This window comes from Thalia democratica, unplaced genomic scaffold (assembly GCF_965202585.1).
Source record: "Thalia democratica unplaced genomic scaffold, ktThaDemo2.hap1.1 HAP1_SCAFFOLD_217, whole genome shotgun sequence".
Taxonomy (NCBI): domain Eukaryota; kingdom Metazoa; phylum Chordata; class Thaliacea; order Salpida; family Salpidae; genus Thalia; species Thalia democratica.
Genome location: NW_028139339.1, coordinates 29,976 through 46,303, shown reverse-complemented (window position 1 = coordinate 46,303; position 16,328 = coordinate 29,976). Strand labels below are relative to the sequence as shown.

General features: G+C 29.4%; 1 long non-coding RNA gene across 1 annotated transcript; it reads left to right on the top strand.

Moving 5' to 3' along the window:
- The first annotated feature begins 2,215 nt into the window (after positions 1 to 2,215).
- On the top strand, positions 2,216 to 3,066 carry LOC145845957 (uncharacterized). Its single transcript, XR_014370610.1, has 2 exons — positions 2,216 to 2,320; positions 2,675 to 3,066. It is a non-coding gene; the product is annotated as an uncharacterized LOC145845957 (long non-coding RNA).
- Positions 3,067 to 16,328: the final 13,262 nt, after the last annotated feature.

Sequence of the window (16,328 nt, the reverse complement as noted above, 5' to 3'; positions counted from 1 at the left end):
AAACTCTTTCAAAGTTACGCTCCGGCTAAAGCTACTTGATACGAAACCAGACGACCATTTTTTTTTAATAAAACGACTAGAAAAACCCGCCAACTAGTAAAACCAGCCAACTAGAAAAACCCTTAGTTTATTCAGTAACAACTGTAAACAGAGTCTGTCAATTTTACTAATGTGTTTTTTAACCACTTGGGGGCTTGAATTGTGCGTATTAGAAATTGGCATCATGACCTGCATAAAAACAATCAGTAAGAAAACCGCATTATAATACAACTTGTTTTATGAAAATCCGTCGAATAACAAAAAAGTTATGACTTAAAATATAAAATAAAAGTATATCAAAATACTTATTTGTTTACTTAAAAACTTGTTTATTAGAAACTTTTATCAAAATAAACATTATTTAAATACATTAATTTGCAACAAAATCTATAAAAAGTCGGATTTGAAATAAATAAATTATGACTTAAAATATAAAATAAAAGTATGTATTTAAAAGAAAAATCCTAAAACCGTAAAAATTTCACAAAGTCAAGGTATAACTTTTTTCTGGTAAGTATAGCCCACCAAGTAATAAATTCTGAAGCATTTTTAGTTGCAAACAAATTATACTAGTTCCCTTAACTGTTTGTAAAGTACTTTAACTGTTTTTTAATATTTTCTTTAAAATTCTTTATATTCTTATAAACACAGTACATTTTTAATTAAGACTATACTTTTAGTTTATTGAAAAAGTTTAAGCAAGTTTTAAAAATCTTCTAAAACTGCTTTTGTTTTTGATTACTATTTAAATTGTTTCGTTGTAATTTTTTTTGTTTAATAGTTCTAGTAAAATCTATAACGAAACTAACTGTGCTGTATTTAAGAAAACAGGTAAGCCGTAATCCGGGGTCAAAAAACAACTCCAATTAACTATTGTTTCAGACAAAGCTATACTTAAATTTTTAAATACAAAAAAGCTAAACAATAGCCCTTAAATAGCTGTCTAATGAAACAATAACCAGAACACTTTAGTTGCAAAGCTTTTGTCCTTTATTAGACATTTTCAATGCAAAAATTCGGCTTATTCAATATATTTGAATGAATAAATATATTGAATAAGCCGAATTTTTGCATTTAAAATGTCTAATAAAGGACGAAAGCTTTGCAACTAAAGTGTTCTGGTTATTGTTTCATTAGACAGCTATTTAAGGGCTATTGTTTAGCTTTTTTGTATTTGTGCTGTATATATTAGTGCACTCGTTCATGCTCCGAAAAGCAAAGTCCATCTAAAAGTTTTGTTTTACTAGTTAAAAGGTGTTTCCATAAAATATCAACAGCTCTTTAGAACTACCGCTTTTAAGATTCAAAAAAAAAAAAAAACATAGCTTTTGATTTGTTAATACCAATTATTTTCTTTTAGGGTTTTATAATCAGTAGTTAAAATTTTATTTTGTTTACACAACTACACACCAGTTTTTTTGGTGTTAACTCTTAATCTCAAACGTTAGATTCTTATTTCAATTATTCATTAACAAGTTTTTCGATCTGAAATCACAAAAAAACGAAGTTTCGAAGAAAATCTACTTTCTACCAGAAAATTATTTTAGGTCAAAAAGAAGCAACTTTTAAATATTCTTAAATATATTTGCAACTGCAACTTCTAGCTAATAACTTTTACATTTTTTAAAAGTGTTTGAATGGATCAATTTAAATAAACTTAGTTTTTACTAACGCTTAAATTAAATAAAATAAAAAAAGTATGTGTTTAAAAAGTACAATTTTATATATTAAATTGATTTATATACTATAATATATATTTTATCATATAAATTTAAATATCATGTTTTACAATTTTTTTAAACATACAATAGTTTTGTAAACATTATGTGTTTTTAAGTTTTTACTTTGAATTAAAAATTTCACAAATCCTTTAAGACTAAATCCAATCTTAGAAACAAAAATACCTCAAGAACTTTCCAAGAACTTTAAGCCTTAACCGTAAGTTGACCATTGTCTATAATATGTAGACATGGTGACTAGGAATAAGTTTTTAAAGCTATTTATTTGATTGTATAATAAACACATTAGGTGTGTCTAGATAGAAAAAACTAATAGTTTGGTTGACTAGGAAGTTTACACAACAAACGTAATTATATTCAAAAAGTCGGATTATTTTTTATACTTATGTCATGGTTAACACACTTTAAGCTCAGATATATAAAGGCTTTAAATTCAGAATAAAAGTAACATTTTAACAACCAACTCCTTACTGCAAGTATGAAGCTGTTCTTTTTACTAGTTCTTGGGTTGGTTTGTAGCAATTATGCTCACCCTATGTCACGTTGGTTTAATTGTTTTTTATGTGAACTATTAAAATTAAAGTTGTATTTATTAAAGTTTAAAGACTGATTTAAAAAAATAAACTTATAACAGTTTCTAAAGTTTTAATACCTATTACATACTTTTTTAGATTAAGTGTTCTTTACCAAAATTATTTATTTTTTAGTTTACATGTTTTATAGTTTCTAAGTTTTTAATCTACTTACTATTTGAATAATTAAATTAGGGAAAGTAAAAAACAAATATGCAAACACATTATTTTAAATGTCATAAAAAAACGTTATGCTTTGTTTTATTACTAAGAACTTCTGTGAGAAGTAAAACGGATTAAGAGCAAAATAAACATTATCAACAGATGATGGAAGTTGGATATTCACTTATAAAGACTTCATAGACTATGTTGGACTGGAACTAGCCACCACAGTAATCGAGATCAAACTCTGTAGGGAGCAGGAACAAGATGATTATTGTGACAAAATTTATGAAAGAGCAAAAAAAATTGAAAAATGTTTTGAAGATTATGATAACTGTTTAAAGAAATATTAAATCATAAGTACATACTGTATGAAAATTTCATTTTTAAAACTGTTTAAAAACAGTCTAAAAAAGTTTAATTTAAATTCTTATATATCTAAAGTTTAATACTTAAGCTATATATGTGTATTTTTTAGAATGATGTACACAATTTTTGCGTATGTTATACAAAGCTTGTTTATATTTACTTATGATTTTGTAAAAAATATACAAATAAAATTGTTTCTAGCATAAAAAATTGTTGTTTTTTACTCATTTTTAGTTATTCATTAAAAAACCATAACTGATAGACGTAAAAACTATTTACATAAATCGATTTTACTTAACTTGCAAAGTATAATAAAAAATAAAAACTTTTTTTACAATAACACGCAGCTCACATAAAGTTTTACTGAATACTAGAAAGAAATGTAAAATATATGCACATAAAGTACAATTTGTTTTTACAAACTTAATAACTTTGTGTTATAAGATGTAACGTTAAAAGGCGTTAAATCCCGGAGATCCTGATAAGCTAAGCTTATCGGAATATATACCACAGATGTTTTTGTGTCAAAACTTTATTCCGATTAATGGCGTTTCACTGCTCTCAAATAAGCTTAAGGACAGATCTACGGAGTCTATAAAATATTAACACACATTAGAAAAAAAGCATGTATAGTTATGTATAATGTTTGTGTGAGTAGTAACTATAAACGAACTTTATGGTTTAAAAACGAAGCTTGAAATAAAAACATAAACATATAAAATTAACTTTGTGTTATTAATTAACCACATCCCCCTATGCCCTTGTCACAGTGAAACTTTTACAATACAATTTACCGTAGTCATGTTAAGTTTTTTATTTATTTTAGAACATAATTTTTTATATCTCAACTGGTTTTCATAAAATTTCCCGGAATAAAATGCTATTAAAACAACGACTTTTTTGATATAAGTCATGACGTAAATTTCTAATACGGACCATTCAGGCCCTCCAGTGGTGAAAAAAATTGCAGTAAAACTGAGTAGCAGGGTTGCCATAGTTTAAGAAATTTAACATGTATAAAAATTACTATTCGAATCTATGTTCACTGACATGTTAATTATACTGGGTAGCAGAATTCACATAATTTGTGTCTTTAAACCTAGCCGGTTGTAAATGTTATTGTTTCTCACACTTACAGAGTCTTAACTTGATTATTTAAAGAAGTATAAGTTTAGCAATGGCTTTATTTTAAGAAGTTTTATTGTTTCAACTCTGCTTAAAACCTAGTAAAAAATTACTAAACATTTTGATCTTATGACATCCATGCTTTTGGGTAACAATTTTGTAAGGTACCAAAATTAAATATCTTTCACCTAACTTATAGGCTATAGACGTCCCTAAATTGTTTTTAACAAAATACTCAGGCTGACGTTTATAAATACTCTTTAAGGTTTCTTGTAACTTTTTTAATTTTGAAACTGCGGCCTGAAAAGCAAAAATTTGCACCCGCCATGTATTTTTCAGCAAAAAGATTTTTTTTAAACCAAAAAAAGTGTTTTTGTGGTAGAACTCTTGATTTAATAACTAATATTTAGTAGTGCTCTATTTCTGCTTATTTTATCTCATTTTTGATTTAAAATAGTATTTTTTTATAATGTTACAACAACAATTTAAAAACAACTGCGGCTCTTAACAGTGGGCCTGCAACTTCAAATAGCAAAAAAAAATTAGAGCTCTCTTTGAAAACAAGTGGCTATAAAGCCAAGATTCTAGCGCTTTTAGTGCTTCAAACTAAACTAAAAAAATCAATCTATAACAAAAGTTATGACAGTTGGCGCGTTTCGAAGGGTTTTTGATTAGTTCAAGTTTTGATGTCATTAAAAACAGAAAGTTAGCGGTTAAATGAAAAAATACTATAAATTTGCTTTAACATCAAAGTATTGTTTTACTTTTTTTAGAGATTAAAAAAGAAGTTTTAAACAATTGTTAAATAAATAAAAAGTCATTAAAGTTTTTTTGAACAAAAACAAGTAAAGAGATATTTTTTTATTTGTTTTGATCAACATTTTGGTAACCTTTTCAAAATAACAGATTTTTGGCTTGGGTGGCACATACATATGAATAAATTTAAAAATTTTTAGGTATAGTAGATTAAAAAAACACTGACAAAAAATTTTCCACTTACGCCAGAATTTTTTAATAGAAACATTCTAAAAAGAATTAGCCAATAATCTTCCCGAAAAAATCCTATAGAATCTATTAAAAAAACTTAATAAGAAAGGTCTAGTATAAAGAATTCTTTTTATTACCAAAAGTTTATGTTTAGTATCTTTTTAACATCTACAAGATGTTAAAAAGCGAAACTAATCAAAGTATAAGTTTAACTTGCTTTGTTTTTGTTTTTAAAACAAATATAATTCTAATAAAAAAATGCATAGAACAAAAACATTTCATATAAAATTTTTATTAAAGTCCAATAACTTTTATTCAACAGGATATTTTAAATTTATATTTGAAAATTGAACAGACACAACTTTAGACTATATTAAAATCAACTATTTGTAAACATTTACATTTGGACGATTTGGGCTCACAAAAAGTTTTTCTAGGAAAATGGCCCTTGACTTATAAAAGGCTGCCGATCCCTGATTTTAAACAAACTTTTATCTAAAATATATAATTGCAAAAAACACAACTTGAAGTCTTAAGGAGTTTCTAAAAAGGTGTTGTATAAAGATCCTTGACCTATAAAATACAACTAGTATATCTTTAAATTAAAGTTTATATAGTTTAATTTTAAAAAGCGTAGAGGCTGTTGCTTGTTTTATTTAGAGTTTTACTCGTATGGCTTTAAAGAAAAAATGTCAAAAAATTTTACTTTAAGCTATTTTTTAACTTTAAGAATCAAACCTTAAAAATTTTATGGTTTATAAAATTTATTTTCAAAAAGAAGCTTCAGTATAGTATATTTGAGTAAAACTCTACAAACTCTTCTTAAATTTATTAGCTTTTTATAAGTTATTAATACTAAAATTACAGTTCTTCTTAGAATATCTTACTGATTACTTTCAAAAGTTCGATTTTTTCTAAATATATGAAAGCTTACTCTTAGCTAAAACTTCAAAGTTATATAGAATAAAAGTTTGTTAACACAAATAAGCTCACTTTTAGGATAAAATTTAGTGAGTTAAACATTTTAAAAAATAGTTAGAAAACATTAAATTTATACTAAATAAACTAGGTGCAAGATTTTAAGCCAAAAATTCAAAATCATATAAAGGCGTTTTCATAATGACGTAATAATAAAAACGGATTCATCAAATCTAAATTAAAACAAACTCACTTTTATTTAATAAAGTTGCTTAAAAACTCATTTGTTTTTTACAACTTTATTTTGCACAAGATCCAACTGCAATTTTAAAGGTACATTAAAAGTTTATTTCAAGGAAAAATGAGAACTCGTACTATGAAAAAGGAACGTAGACCTTTGAATAGAAAGAAAGTTAAAGGTAAGTTCATTTGAATTTTAATGTGTTGCTTCCTTAGTTTGTTGTTTAATCATGAAACAGTTTGTATAAAGCCATTCTAGTAAACTTTTTATAATTGCAGATTAGTTTGTTTTTTAATCCAGTACAGCTTTTTTTTAAACATACAGCTAGCTATTTAAATTTTTAACAATAAGTATAAGTATAAAGTAATTTGTATAATCTTTTTTCAAAAACTATATAAGCTAATATGCTTGCAAACTGTTAAGGTATAAGATACTAGTTATGCTTAGAAGTCAAAAGCTTACACTTAGATTATTTAAATTACCTTTCAGTTTGTACTTAAAAACTAAAAACTTATTTAAACGATTGGTGTTTTAAAAACTTTTTTTATAGATAGTTTACTTTATACAAAAAGTAGAGGCTAGTTCCTATAAGTTTTTGTTAAATCTTAAAAGTGTTCCTACTGTCTTAATAGTTCACAACACCCTGGCTTTAAACAATAATGCTAATGTTTTTCTAAATATCCCAACATACTACTTCGTGCCCTAAAACTCTAAATAAAGTTGCACCAAAGTATTTTACCAAGTTTTAACTTAAACTCTGCGTAAACTATATTTAAGTATCTTAAACATATGCCACACACAATTAAAATTTACATAAAAATTATTGAAGAGATTCTATTTGAATAAGATTTGTTTTGTTAGTAATAAACTGTTAAAATAAATATTAGATAAAAATTACTGCTTTAGTTAATTATTTCTGTAGTAATTCTCATGTGCTATTATTTTATTTTAACTAAAATTAGCTGGTTTATTAGTACTAACTTACAATGGATGATGAAAGTTTTTTGAAATTTGGTGAGCTTATAATAAACACAGCAAATAGTGTTGATTTGTTACTTGAATACCTTGAAACTTACCATAACTGTAAGTTGTCCTAATATTGAGGCAGTTGTTTTGTCTATTTTTTAATGTTAAAACATTGTATGTAAATGTATTTTTTTATTAAATATTTTTGGGGTACGCTAAAAACCGTTACACCTAATCAAGTACAAACATGATGTTTTACTAATTTATGCATCTTTGTTTAACAGATTATTTTATACAAGTAAACTGAATTAAAAAGTATTATTTTAGATACATAAAAATATGTAAAATATGAGTCATAAAAATATGTAAATTAAAGTGCCCAATAATTATAAGCTTAATTACAAAAGTTTATTTAACGATTGTTACTTAGCTAAAACAGTTTCACCGAAAAAGATCTTCAAAGTTTTAAGTAACAAGATCTCCCTCTGTAGATCTTTTAAGTTGAAACAGTGTCAGCTGAGTAGCAATTGTTGAATGAAATTTTGATATTGTTTTAGATAGAGTACTTCATAACCGTATTAATTATTAAAACATATTTTTGATAATTTTGTTTAAACTTTGTAATTTTTATCCAGCTAAGAAGACAAAGAAAAGGTATTCTGATGTGTTGACAGTTGCCAGACAGTGCCTGAAAAAAGGTTTTTTATTTCAAGTTGATACATTACTAAGAAATAAACATACAAATGAACATATCTAATAAAAATCTTGATAAAATAAATGTAAAGTAACTGTTTCATTGTGTAAAAGTTTGGTAAACAATATAATACTTTAACTACTTAATCTTTTAATTTTGATAAAAGTTATTTCCAAGTTTTTTAATTTTCCAACTAGACTTGCTTGTCTGGGTCTTAAGGATTTAACATCTTATTACAAGTTTTGTTCACAACGAAATCAACTTTTATTATTTTTGAACAAAACTAAGTATAATAAATTGTTATTTTTTAAGAATCTAAGTATGAATGCAGTAGATGCTAAATATTTTTGTAATAACTCTTTAGCTATTTAAAATAAAATACTTTTTTAAACAGTTAACTCCGAGGCAATTCCTGACTTGAACGAGAGCTGTTGTTCAAGCAAGAAATCCAAGAAAGGTAATTTTAAGCTGACTTATAAGAAAAATTAATATTTGTTTTGTCTAAAAGCTATTTTTGTTCATTTTTAATTAAGAAATCATATAATATTATATACGCAGTATTTTTTAGAGACTTCTTGAACCAAAACTGACTTTAAAACTTTAGTTTAATGTGCTTTTATTTGTCCAAATTTTTCACAAAATTTTCAACTTCTAAAAAAAACAAGGAGGTATATAAATATTTAATTTTTCAGCCAATAGTAGTTCTAATGACTCGTGGGGCGGAGAAAAGTGTTCTTCGTTCATCCGCGACAAAAGTGCGGCCCACGACAAGCTGGTGCTGAGGCACCCCAAGTGCCCGGACCAGTTCCAAATTGTCAGGGGCGTCAGTGACAGCAGGAACAAGTGGTCTGTGGTTGCCAGGCAACAAATTGAGAGCGACACCGCGTTCGGTCCCTTCATGGGGTCAGTTGTCATGACGAGCGACAAGAACATGGTGCAGAAGTTGAAGGATTTTGAGAGGAGCAGAACCTGCTTTCAAGTAGATTCATATTTTTGTTATATTTGAATCTCTATAAAAATATTTTATTTTTAAATAAGAATGGTTAAAGTGTATATTTAAAATGTTCTGACTTAACGTTCTTTTTTTTTCAGATTGCAAAGAAATGTAATGAATACACCTTTTTTGATGGATCAAAATCTAACAACTGGATGCCTCACATTAGAACTGCCAGGTTTTGTTTAGTTGTTTACTTACCTTAAAGTGTAGGTATGAAAAAATTGTGCTTAATAAAGTTGTTAAAAGTTTTTAGTCGCCTAACACAAAAGTTTTTGGTAGTAGTTATAGCAAATCTTGTATTTAGTAATATAAGGATATTTGTACTATATGACTTAAAACTTCTAAAAATTAGGAGTTCTGCTAATGACTATAATGAACTTTCAAAATGACCATAAAAATTGTTACATTATTTATAATTTTTTAGCATAAGCTTTTCGACTGTACAAGTAAAAATACTGTTTAGTAGCAGTTTTATCTTGAAAGAAGTTGAAAAAGTTTTAACTTTTTACAGCAACGACTTCAATTGTGTTGTTTTCTTGTCTGAGAACAACAACGGAGAATACAGGATTTATTACAAGACAATCAAAGATGTTTATCCAGATGAAGAAGTTGTTGTTAATAATGAAGGAATCATTAATCCCGATCAATACGCTGGTATGTAATATTCTGTAGTTTTAAATAAACAAACAAAATATATGTTTTATAAAGTTTTAAGCCTATAAACGCGTAATTACTTAAATAATAAGAAATTTCAAACTAATTCCTTGTCTCTATGCTGGCGATAGCTTTTTATACTTTTATAGTAGAAACTATTAAATTTTGAAAATATTTGTATAACGGTAAGGAAAAATTTTGTTATATGTAGCAAATTCGAAAAGGAGACATTATACTTAAAGATAATTTCAACAATTCCATCAACTTGTAGATAAAATTGCCAAGGGCATCAGAGAAAACCAGAAACAGCTGGACATTCAGAAGCGAAGGATGATCAAGAAGGGCAAAGAAATGCAGAAAGACATGCTGAAGAAGACCAAGGAAATGGAAAGATTGCTCTCGAAGAAGGAGAAAGCACTGAGGGATCAGAAGACTATTGGAAGTGCTGATCTTTATAGGGAAGGTTTGTATGGAAACTATTTGAGAAAAAGTAAAAATTTTTGTAGAATGTTTAAGGAAATGTTGTGGAAACACTTATTAATAGTTTTCAAACATTAACTATTAATTTTAGCTGAGTTGGAGGATATGGAAGCCCTGGGCAAAGAAATGGTGAGACGTGGAAAAGAAATTGAACAAATGTTCAACAAAAGTATGCTCTACAAATAAAATATAAACAGCAATTATATGATTTTTGTTGTTTTTTCTAAATTTTTGTTCAATACTTACTTTTTAGTAAGTTTACAAGGTATTAAGCTAAGTTTTATTATGAGAAGAATTCATAGATCTTTAATATAAAAGCTTTTCGCAAGTTTTAACAAAGTCGTTTTTTACTACCTCAATTGTTTTTTTACTACAATAACAATACTCAGTAAGTAGTATTAAGCGTAAAAGCGTACTCTGTAGATTATACACATTTTATTATTAACATTTAATTAAAAGACTTTATCATCCAAGTTAGTCAGGTAAGTAACAATCAGATCCATATTTAGTAACTAGCAGTAAACACAATATAAGGTGTTACCAAAAACTCACGTAAACTCAGGTAAACTTTTAGAAATTGATACAAATGAGGATCTGTATAAACTTAAAAATAGTAATTAATGAATATCTGAGTACAAGAGTAATAATAAAACTAAGGTTTTAAAGCTTACTAATAACTTGAGCTTTATTAGGGAAATGGCTAGATTAGTATAAAGAGCAACTACAACTTGATATAAGTACTTCAAACAGAAAAATCTTGTTTTGGTATACTCAGTAAAACTCAGGCTAGTATTTGGAAACTCAGGTTTGTTTAGTTGATATCAAATTGTCGAACTAATTTTTGAATATAAGTTATCAATTTTTAAGTAAGCTTAAAAAGTATTAACTTAATGTTTTCAACCACACTAGAGACTAAAAATCTATTCATTAGTATATATTTGAAATCTAAAGTTTGTCAGGTTTTGTTTTATGAAATATTTGAAATAAACAACAGGCGAAGTTAGCTCCTCTAGAAGAAGTGTAAGAAGCTCTTCTAGAAGAGGTGGATCTAATAAAAGTTTCGACATTGGTAAGATGTTCTCTACCAGGTGTTCAGGTAATACTTATAATATATTTTTTGACATCGATATGATTTTAGTAACATAGTTTCCCCTAACTTTAAGTAATCAGCCAGTAGATTATATAAGTATTTATAGTATACTTTGTTTCATAATGTTTGAAAATTTTCAATTTTAGTAATCTCATATAGCGTTATAATCTTAAAACTCAATAGACTTAGAGTGTATTATAATAAGCGCAAATAAAGTAGCTTTCTTAAGTTGCATAACTTAAAAAAGTAAATATTTATTTATTAAAAAACTTAAGATGTATAAATACAAACTCATCAACTTTTATAAAGTAGTGTCATATGAGAAATAAAACTTCGATAAAACGTTTTATGATACCTATACATATTAAGCTTAACTGCTGAAGTATTCAATATTCAAATATTCCTAAGGTAAAAAGGCAGAAAGTCTTAGCTCAAGGATGGAAAGACTTTCAAACGTTTCAAAAGTCAAAAGTAAATTTTCAGGGTGCAGCAAAGATTTTTGCCCATGTGCAGGTTTAATATCAAGCAATATGCATTTATTTATTAATAAGTTACTAGTAAACAAATAACTAAGGTATAAAGCACAAAAACACTTTGAACTATTTAACTAAAAACTGGTTTTCATTAAAATCCAATATTATTTTTTAATGAAGAAATTAAATAAAAGGTTAGCAAAGTAGTTCTTTTAGTTTGTGCTTAATTCTTTTACAAATTAAGTGTTTTAAATTTATATTATAAAAAAAAGCTTTTACGTTTCAGCGGCTTTGGGACTTGATACAGCGAAAGCAGCACAGAAAGAAGAAAGTAAAGAAGAAAGTTCAGACTCGGAAGAATCCGAATCTTCCAAAGTTGACCGCTTGATATCTCAAGGTATTATAAATTATGCTTTAAACTTCATTAAAATGAAATGCTAACAGTATTAAACAGTCTTTATTGTATTTAAAGTAGACAATATTTTTTTATAAATCCCAACATATTCAATTTTATATCATTATTTAACAAATCATACAATTACAATAGCTTTGGAACCAGCAGCAGCAAAAAACGTGAAGAGTTTTGAAGATTCCGACTCGTCAAAAGTCCAACGCTTGATGTCTCAAATCACCCAGGAGCTCGCCGAAGACCTTACTTCTGAGGAACAATCTGAAGATCAGTCTTCATTCAACAACGACAACAAAGAGGACGAAGAGTCGTCACAAGTGACGGAGGAAACTCACACGATCAGCTCCGTGGGCGAGGTTTCGGACAAACCCGAGTCTTCCTCTAGCAGCTCTTCGGGATCTTCGGACAGCGAATCTGGAAGTTCCACCACTCTTCCGAGACCTTCTAATAGCGCTGGAGCGTCCGAAAAATCCGAAGATGAGTTTGAAAACTTGTTCAGTTCGGCTGGAGGGTATAGTAGTAATAAAATGGACGGTTAGTCTTAAGTATTCAAGAGGTTTTATATGAACACAATTAATAAGTTATTCAACAACGTTATTCAAAAGTTTTTCTAATTAATGTAGGTAGTTTGAGTACAACTTAACTTAAACATATCGTACTAATCATTTTTTTAGTTTTTTTGTAAGTAAAGTAAATTCTTATCACATAGACGAAGGATCAGAACAGTCTGAAAATGATGATGATGATAACAGTGAAGAATCTGAAAATGAGTCTGAAAACTTGTTTGGGTCGGCTGGATCTACTGGAGAACAAAACGATGGTTTGTCTTGCTCATAAATTTAACTTTAGAGTTGGTTTTCAAGTAATTTGGCCCACATTTAAGTTAACTGACTTTTCACGGTATTTTACGAGTTATAAATTGTGTATGATTTAGATTTTTAAACCTATTCATTTATTTGAAAAATATTTTGTAGATGTTAATAAACTTTGCATAGCTTCAAGTTTTACATATCTTAACTTATCATGAGGATAACAACAAAAAAAAACTAGTAACACGTTTTTGTGAAACAAAAACCATTTTTCCAGAAACTACCAACGAAGTACCGGCTCTGACGTCAGAGATGAAAAGACAAGTTGACGTCATCGAATCGAGAAGCCGCAACTCTCATGACGTCATAGTAAGCAGGTTCGGGTTCGACATCACCGGAAAAAAGATCCGAAACTTCATGGGAATCAGGAACTACGATCTGGACAACAATGACGTCATCAACTTCTACATGACCATGATCAGGAACAGGTCGAGGGACAAGCCGAGCATGAACATGGTCCAGTTCCTGTACACGGACTTCTACAAGGCGCTGGTCCGTGGTGACCCGACTCACACGTGGACGGAGCACTGCGACATATACTCGTGCGACATTCTGTTCATCCCGGCCAAGAGAGAGCACCACTGGACACTGATCGCCGTGGACTGCGTCAGGAAGACCATCACCTCGTACTGCTACGAGAAGATGGAGCATCCGGAGGTGCCCAAGGTGGTGGTGGAGTTCCTGGAGCAGCAGCACAGGTGGAAGAGGGGAAGGAAGCTGGACTTTGACGAGTGGAAGATGGACCACCAGCACAGGTACCGCAACGGAGGGGGTTTCAAAGAATCAGCTGCGTTCATCTGCACGCAGGCCGAGTTCTTGTCAAGAAACATGGAGCTGGAGTACAATGGAGATGATAATGTCATTAAGACCATGGTGTACGAGATTGTCAACCAGAAACTGGTCCGAAGTAATTTTGAAGCGCGAGTTCACAGGTGTGCTACTGAAAAGTGCCCAATAAAAAGTTTGTCTTTATTTATCTGTACTTTGTGTTGTTCAAATAATAATGATTTTTTACAAGATCTAGCAAACACAACTATTGAGTACTTATGAGTTTTTTGTACCAGAAATAATTATCTATATAATTAGATTATTTTTACAACAGGAGCAGAAATAGCTGACATTCCACCGCTTTCGCCCGAACAACAAATGACGTTCGACGTACTGATGAGGGAGAAAGAGTACCCTGAGCACTCCCTGGTCCACAAGTTCGGATTCAACATCACCTCCGAGAGGGCGCAGAACTTCTTGAGCGACAAGGACCACTGCCACTTGGACGGGCTGATCAACTTTTACTTCATCATGATCAGGAACCGAGCTCACGACAACTCCAGGATGCCGTGAGCTCCGTTCCTGTACACGGACTTCTACAAGGCGCTGGTCAACGAGGAGCCCACCCACCACTGGACGGAGCACTGCGACATCTACTCCTGCGACTACTTGTTCATCCCGGCCAAGAGGGAGAACAAGTGGACGCTGATCGCCGTGGATTGCGTCCACAAGTCCATAACCTCCTACTCCCTCTGCCAATTAGACCATCCGGACGTTCCTGAGAGTCTCAAGGAGTTCTTGGAGCACCAGCACAAGTGGAAGAGGGGTAAAAAGCTGAACCTGCAGGAGTGGGAGGTAGACAGCCACGTCTGCGAGGTCGGATCCAACTACCATCACAGTTTGGGCGACACTGCTGCATACATTTGCGTCGTCGGAGACCTGCTTTCGAGGAACCTTGAAGCAGACTTCGACAGGAAGAAGCTCAATCTCGCCAAGAAGACGATCATCGTCGAGATTGCCGGAGTTAATCTCACCAGGAACGGGTTTATTGAGAAGGAGCACAGGAAGGTTCAACCGGCTCCGTGGCCACTGAACTGGAAAGGAAGTAATAGTGAAAGTGTGACGTCACAAAGAAATGGTAGTATGAAGTCCCAAAGAAATGGTAGTACGACGTCACAAAGAAATGGTAGCGTAGCGTCACAGAAGAAACGAAGGAGAATCGAAATGTTCAAGAAAGCAGTCAGAAGAAGCCGCAGCCACTCAAGTAAATCTTTTTATAAAATCAAATATTAAAATTTAAATAAGTATATTGCATTTTATAAATATAATAATATTTCTTATTAGCATACATCGAAAGTTTGAGTAGCTACTGAAAATTTTATAGTGGATAATTATTACTATAAAGTGAAATTTAGGTGCAAAATTTTGTATATAAATTGTCTGTGACATGAATAAGTTTCAGAAGTTAAAAATATTTTTTTGTATTTACAACATCTTTTTACACAGGGTCCACTAGCAGTAGACGTTGAATTATCAATTTGGAGAAATTTTTATAACATGAAAAGCCCATTGCCAAATGAGAAGCCAAACATTTGAAAGAGACTGCCAAAATTATTTGAATTGTACTTTTATTGATTATTATTTTATAAGTTATTGGAATAAATGTATCACTATGAAGTTCAAATGTCGTTTTTGTTAAGTAATACCTTATATATCTGTGTTAGTAAAGCTTAAATCTTACATAATAATTTGAATATACAAGATCAATTAATCAAAATTTTTATTTCCAAAACTAAGTTTCACCCTTTAACTTTTGTTCAATTTAGAACCTGAAATAAAATATATAATATTTTGAAATATAAAGTTGTTGAAGTCCTTCAGCTAAATAAAGCTTTAATGTATTTATAAAGTAATGAAGATATGAAGTGTTTGAAATACCTCTGTAAAAAAGTAATAATTAGCTGGTAATTATAGGTCTAGTAAACATAAATTATTTAGAAGCTATTGAACTATATAGCTTTTTTATTTTGAGTTTATTTAAAAAATAAAAACTGCACCACAAAAACGAAAGAAAAGAGAAAGAAAACTTTTTACTACTTAACTATGTTTTAAGATTTATAAGTAGCATTTTCTAACAAACATATTTGCTAAGAACATAAAGTTTTCACTCTAAGGCAGGCATATCTAACTATTGATTTCTTTTAATTTTTTATTTAAAGAAAAACTTGAGAATTTTACTAAAACTTTTATTCGAAAACACTTGAAAGAAAGAAAAAAAAACAACATCAAACTAATCTTAGTTTCATAAAAGTTATATATTGACAAAAAACTTTATGTCGATAAAAAAAATCAAGTTATTCTTTTCCAAATCAACATGTTTAGTAACATATACTCGAACTATTAAAATTACCCTTAATATTATTAACCACAATGACCCTTGAAAACGTTTTACAGTTTTTGATAGATTAACATTCTATCTAACAAAAACTATATTTTTAGTAGCATGTACTCTGGTTGAAAAAGTTCCACACAAACTCCTTAAGAACCCTTAAAACAAAATATTCAGAAAATAATGAAAACAACATTTTGCCCTTCAAAAATTATTTTAAGAAACCTTTATCTAAAAAGTTAACGTTATTTAAATATCAAACAAAAAGTTTAGTGAAATTTACTTTAACAAAAAACCCTACTCCAAACTTCTCGGACACCAAAGAAAAGACAAGATTAAGAAATTTTCCCAAATATCAAAACAAACCCCAAAAAACCCCTTCTTCGA